Source organism: Triturus cristatus, chromosome 3_1 (assembly GCF_964204655.1).
Source record: "Triturus cristatus chromosome 3_1, aTriCri1.1, whole genome shotgun sequence".
Lineage (NCBI taxonomy): Eukaryota > Metazoa > Chordata > Amphibia > Caudata > Salamandridae > Triturus > Triturus cristatus.
This window is the reverse complement of record NC_140583.1, coordinates 1,156,011,786-1,156,017,660: the sequence shown is the minus strand read 5'-3', so window position 1 is coordinate 1,156,017,660 and position 5,875 is coordinate 1,156,011,786.

Below are 5,875 nucleotides of genomic sequence, written 5' to 3'. Positions count from 1 at the left end.
GTGACAAACATCATTGAATCATGCTGATTATTAAATAAATATAAATTGTTTTAAAGTCCTTTCCATCTCGTTTAAACACCACTTCTTTCTCGAACCCGGATGTTGCTCCGTTCGTGTGGATAGTTTCGAGTGTTCTCTATTTCTCCATTTCTCCTTTTTAACCTGGTGGGTGCTACCCCTATTTTAGGGCAATTTATGATAAATGTTCAATAGAAGTGGTAGGGTGCACACCTCTTTTACTTATTCCTTCAATCTTGTCCATAATTATCTGAGAGTGCGTGCACATCAGTCGGGTGCCATGCCCAAATGGTACCTGGATAAATGACAACATAAGTGAATGTATGAAACAGAGCCCGACCATTAATAATTGAGTTATGCGCAGGGTTGGAAGCTTATCAAGCTTTCTTTCCACGAGAAGTTGATAAATGCATGGTTGCAAGAAAGATGGAGCCTGTGCTTGCATCCCTGCCTCTCCACCCATGCTAGAGTATATATGCTGTCTCATTACTGATGGGAACGCAACGAGATTGGCCATAGTTCTAAAACTGGGAGCCAGAATCTCACAAAAGTCAGTGGCAGCTATTTGCAACCTGTAATAAAGCTGCACAGTTACTGTAACCCGATTACTCAAAGCCCAGGCAGGTCGCTGCAACCTCCCTCTCCTTCCTTGTTTACATTATTCACATTAACCCCTTCAGTGCCCGCCCCTTTCCCCGCCCTGTGCCGGCCGTTGTATTAGCGGGCGGGGTTTATGACGAGCTGGTCTCGTCATGGGCACAGCGCGACCGCGGCCCGTGACGAGCTGGTCTCCTGCGTCCAAAGCCCTCATTGCTGCTTCACCTGTCCCACCCCGCGTCCATCCTTCCTCCTTCGTCATTGCTTCACAGGTCTCCCTACCCCATTGTAGCCCCATCATTGTTGTTTTTATAGGAGGCCCTTGCTCATTTTGGTTTTTAGTGGATTCAGCAAGTGAGCTTTGCCTGAGAGCTGAACTTTAAATCACGGCAGTGGAACATACTCCTTTACTGCATTTTACCAGCTCTGGTTGACAATAAATGTAGATTTGAAAAAAACAGTGCAGACTACGATGTGTAGCTGGGAAGCCCGGTATTTTTTTCTACATAACTCTTAACATCAGCAAAGAGCCTACCCATCTTAGTTCAGATAAAGTCTGCCCGCCATCCTAATGGGCCCCTAAGCATGCTGGTAATTGTGGGCCCTTTGCTTGAAATATTAAAGTAGGCCATATAACCAAATCACATTTGACTAATATACTCCTGTACGTACTGTGAATGTTATGGTGATGTGCATCTAATTACATTTTGGACAGTTAATTTAAAATATTTTTAAAATTGAGCAACTTTTTGGGCAAGAATTTTTCCACAAAACTCAATCTTGCTGAAAAACATAGCCAATAGGTTCAACTCACGTAAATGCGAGACCTATTGCATTGCAAATGCTTGTTCTCAGAGTATGTGGGGCCTTTCTGGTGGCGTGTTTACACATGTTGGGAGGGAGCCAGGTGTTTACCTTCCTGCGGCTGCTCACTCCCTACTCTTGTGGTGACGTTTGTGGGCTGCAGGGGCAGTCTCCCCGAGGGGGTCATGCCTGTAGAAGGAGGCACGGCCCACCAGCATGCCGCAGAAACAAATAACCAGGGAAGTTCTTGGGACGGCTCCATTTCGGCAACAACTTGGGAAAGATGGAAAGGCACCAGACCGCATCTTACAGCCTTTGTGTAAACTGGCTTTTTAAACTGCTTTTATTTTTGACTCATCGTTTAGAATTCTGAGGCTGTGCTTTAAATAAACGTATGGTGAAAGCTACGTTTGTTGAATATTATGGACTTTCCTGTGTTTTGCTTTATGATGGTGGTTTAACAGCAGCAGACATAGAATATGTTTAAAAAAAGAACGCATTACTGGTACGTTGAGGGTTTTTGTGTATTACACAAACGCATAGGAATTTAAATAAAACTCAACCAAGATGTTTTTTAACTGGCGTACACGTGGAGATCTGCGTAGTATTAGAGAGCGTGTGATATTTTTGCAGCATATATGTCGGGTCATTCGTTTTAGGCGGAAAGTACTCCGGTGTCCGTGAAGATGAAGAGACTAGAACGTTCTTTTCCTTCAGAGGATTGAGCTCCTATAGAGTTCTGGTCAGTGCGACTTCTGTTGCCTGTGCATGGGAGAGTTACGCTGTTTAAGCTGCACGTGTTTTATGTTTGAGGAGAAGCCTGAATTGGCATGTATGTGTGAAAGAAAAGCTTTCACAGAAAATGTCTGACGTGCGCACGCTTCCTCTGTGTGTTCTCTCATTTTGGGCGGGCGAGTGACTTGTGAAGTGAGACACCTGGAAAGTAGTACATCTGAGTGCCTCCTGGCTGGATAAAGGACACCATGGGGTAATAAAGAGAAGTTAAGCCTGTAGGCCATCTGTTTTCACTCAGCCGCGTGTTTATATTTGCATCGCGCTTTCACTTTAAGTGAAAGCGCAATGCGAAAAAAAAACACGCGGCTGAGTGAAAACAGATGGCCTCCTAATAAAGATAAGAACTTGCTTTGCGACAGCCGCAAAGCGGATGAGCCAGTCCGGATGGGCCGGACGAAAACACAAATACCCCATTTCCAATGGCAGTCCACCGTTTAGCATAAACGGTGATGCAAGCCAATGAAAATGAGGGGTGGGGCTTCGAGTCCCCTTCTGAAAAGCCCTCATCCACAATATCTTTCGCCGAGCGAGCAGCGCAAGCGCTACAACGCTAGGCGAGACCTAAAATGTACTTACAATACCCTTGGATTAATGGAACTAGGATAGAAGCTTTGAGGGATGCAGGTGCCAGTGTCACTATGGTGAGAGATACACTGGTTTACCCTGAGCAATACTTGATTGGGAGAACTTACCCAGTCACCAATATTGACAGTGTTACCACTAACTAGGCAATGGCTATAGTGACATTAGACTTGGGGGGGGGGGGGGGAGTTACTGGCCTGAAACAGGTAGTGGTCTCTATAAAGCTACAAGCTGCATGTCTGCTTGGCAATGACCTGGAAACCTCGGCGTGGGCTGAGGTTGAACTGAAAACCCATGCAGCAATGCTGAATATCTCTGAATTGGTGTGTGTAAAAACAAGGGCACAGAGCAAGAGAAAGGGTGAAAAAGAAGTGTTGGAGCCTGAAAGTATGGTCCAACCTTCCAAGAGAAAAGGAAAGAAGACTGGGGAACCAGCTTCTGTACAGCAAAAGGTTCAGGACCCCTCTCCTCGGGGACTTGGACACCCCAGAGGGAACTGAGCCCTTGGAGCATGACCTTTACCAGGTTGAACTCTTGGGCCCAGGGGGACCCTCTAGGGAAGAGCTGTACCTTGGACAGCAGGACTGTCCAACTCTTAAAAGCCCGAGGCAGCAAGCTGCTGCACAGGAAAAGGGAGATGTCAGTGGTACCCACAGAGCTTATCGGGAAGAGGGACTACTGTACACTGAGGCCAGAGACACCAAACCTAGAGCCACTAGGAGAGTGGTAGTGCTTTAGAAGTACAGGGAGTTTCTCCTAACTGTAGCTCATGACATTCCCCTAGCTGGTCATCTGGGCCAAACCAAGACTTGGGAAAGGCTAGTTCGCCACTTTTACTGGCCCCAGATGCACCAAAAAGCAAAGGAGTTTGTCAGCTCCTGTGATACCTGTCAGGCCAGTGGTAAGAGAGGTGGCCCCTCAAATGCCCCCCTGATACCACTACCTGTGGTGGGGGTTCCATCTGAAAGGGTGGTTGTGGATATAGTGCGTCCACTTGAACCCCCCTCAGCATCAGGGAACAAATGTATTCTAGTGGTAGTGGATCATGCCATTCGGTACCCTGAAGCAATTCCCCTCAGGACTACTACAGCTCCCGCAGTAGCCAAGGCCCTCAATGGTGTCTTCACCAGAGTAGGGTTTCCTAAGGAGGTGGTTTCAGACAGAGGTTCCAACTTTATGTCTGCTTACCTAAAACACATGTGGAAAGAGTGTGGAGTGCAGTACAAATTTACTATACCCTATCACCCACAAACCAATGGCCTTGTTGAGAGATTCAACAAGACATTGAAAGGCATGATTATGGGGCTCCCTGAAAAACTCAAAAGGAGATGGAATTTCCTCTTACCTTGCCTACTTTTTGCTTACAAAGAAGTGCCACAGAAGGGAGTAGGGTTTTCCCACTTTGAACTTCTGTTTGGCCATCCTGTGAGGGGACCACTCTGTCTTGTGAAAGAGGGTTGGGAGAAAGCCTCTCCAAGAACCCAAACCAGATATTGTGGACTTTGTGCTTAGCCTAAAGTCCAGAATGGCTGAGTACATGGAAAAAGCATCCAAAACTCTTGAGGCCAGCCAGGAGCTTCAGAAGGACTGGTATGACCAAAAAGCTGCACTGGTTGAATTTCAACCTGGGCGGAAGGTGTGGGTTTTGGAGCCAGTGGCACCAAGGGCACTCCAGGTCAGATGGAGTGGCCCTTACCCTATCCTAGAAAAAAAGAATGAGGTCACCTACCTGGTTGACCTGGGCACAAGCAGGACGCCCAAAAGGGTTATCCATGTGAACAGCCTAAAGCTCTATCATGACAGGGCTGACATCACCATGCTAATGGTGACTGACGAGGATCAGGAGACAGAGAGTTAACCTCTCCCTGACCTCCTCTCACACAGCCCATAAGATGGGTCAGTGGATGGAGTTGTCTTTTCAGACACTCTCTGCCCAGCAGCAGACTGTCAGGGACTGAATTAGTGACCCGAATGATATCACAGCCACTAACCTTCGTCGCGGGGACTCAGCAGGAACGATGGTCGTTGCGTGAACCCCACCTCCCGTAAGCGCCCCCTTCCACAGAGAGAAAACACCCTACTGCGTGAGGAGGCCCCCAGGGGAAACGGGGAAAAAGGGACAGAACAACAAAGGTAGTTGCGGCAGGTGAGGTGTTCCCCCAGGTCAGTTCGAGAGGACTAGGACTTCTGGTGATTGGGCTGCTCTGGAGGGGGGTACAAAAACAACAAGGATTAATAGTTCTCTTAACGGCCTGCTGGATATTTTTCCCCTCCGTGTTTGCCTCTAGATTTACCCGTACCACTCACCAGGTTTCCCCTACACCCAGGACGTTAGTTCCTCAACTCTCTGGTAGGGTGCCTGGGAGGAGGATCTGATGTCACCTGCACAAGTCACGATATTGCACAAAGGATTCCGGCAATGACACTGGTCGAATGTCTCGACAAAAGGGTCTGTTGTCACCTGCGGAATGTCTCGTTATAACATAAAAGGAAAGGTACTTGAGAACGGGTAAAGTTTCTGTAAGTATTTCCGCGATGGGAGAGACCACGCTCCGGTAAGTACGAAGCGGTTTCACTCACCGCTTCTTCGTCCCCCGGAAAGCGGCCACGTAGCAGTAGTGCCTACTGAACGATTTATCTCGGCAGAATGTGGAACCGGCAATCAGCGCGTCGGAAGGCCAGGTACATGCTGACGAGAGCAGGGTTGGCGGTCGCACGCTGTTCTTTTCCTTCGCTTTTACGATTTCTTCCGTGTTCCCTGGGAGGCTCGAGAAGGCGGTGACAGTTCCTCCCGTAACTGCTGAGCTAGATGGGAATGCGGTTTACCCCCTTGGTGAAAGGAAACAGAGAAGGCGGCGCGCTGCCCTTCCTACGAATACCTGATTCTCCTGCTCCGTTCTTCGCTCGGAGGGTTGTTCCGTTGTTCCGCTGTTCACTCGACTCGGCTTGGCTTTCCACGACTGGAGAGACGCTGCAAATACTTCTCGCTGGTATCCTGCAGGGAGCACCATCCGCCATCTCCTCTCGGTCTTTGATTGTCAAGCACCTTCCTCTTGAGGAGGTGGTGCTTATATACAAG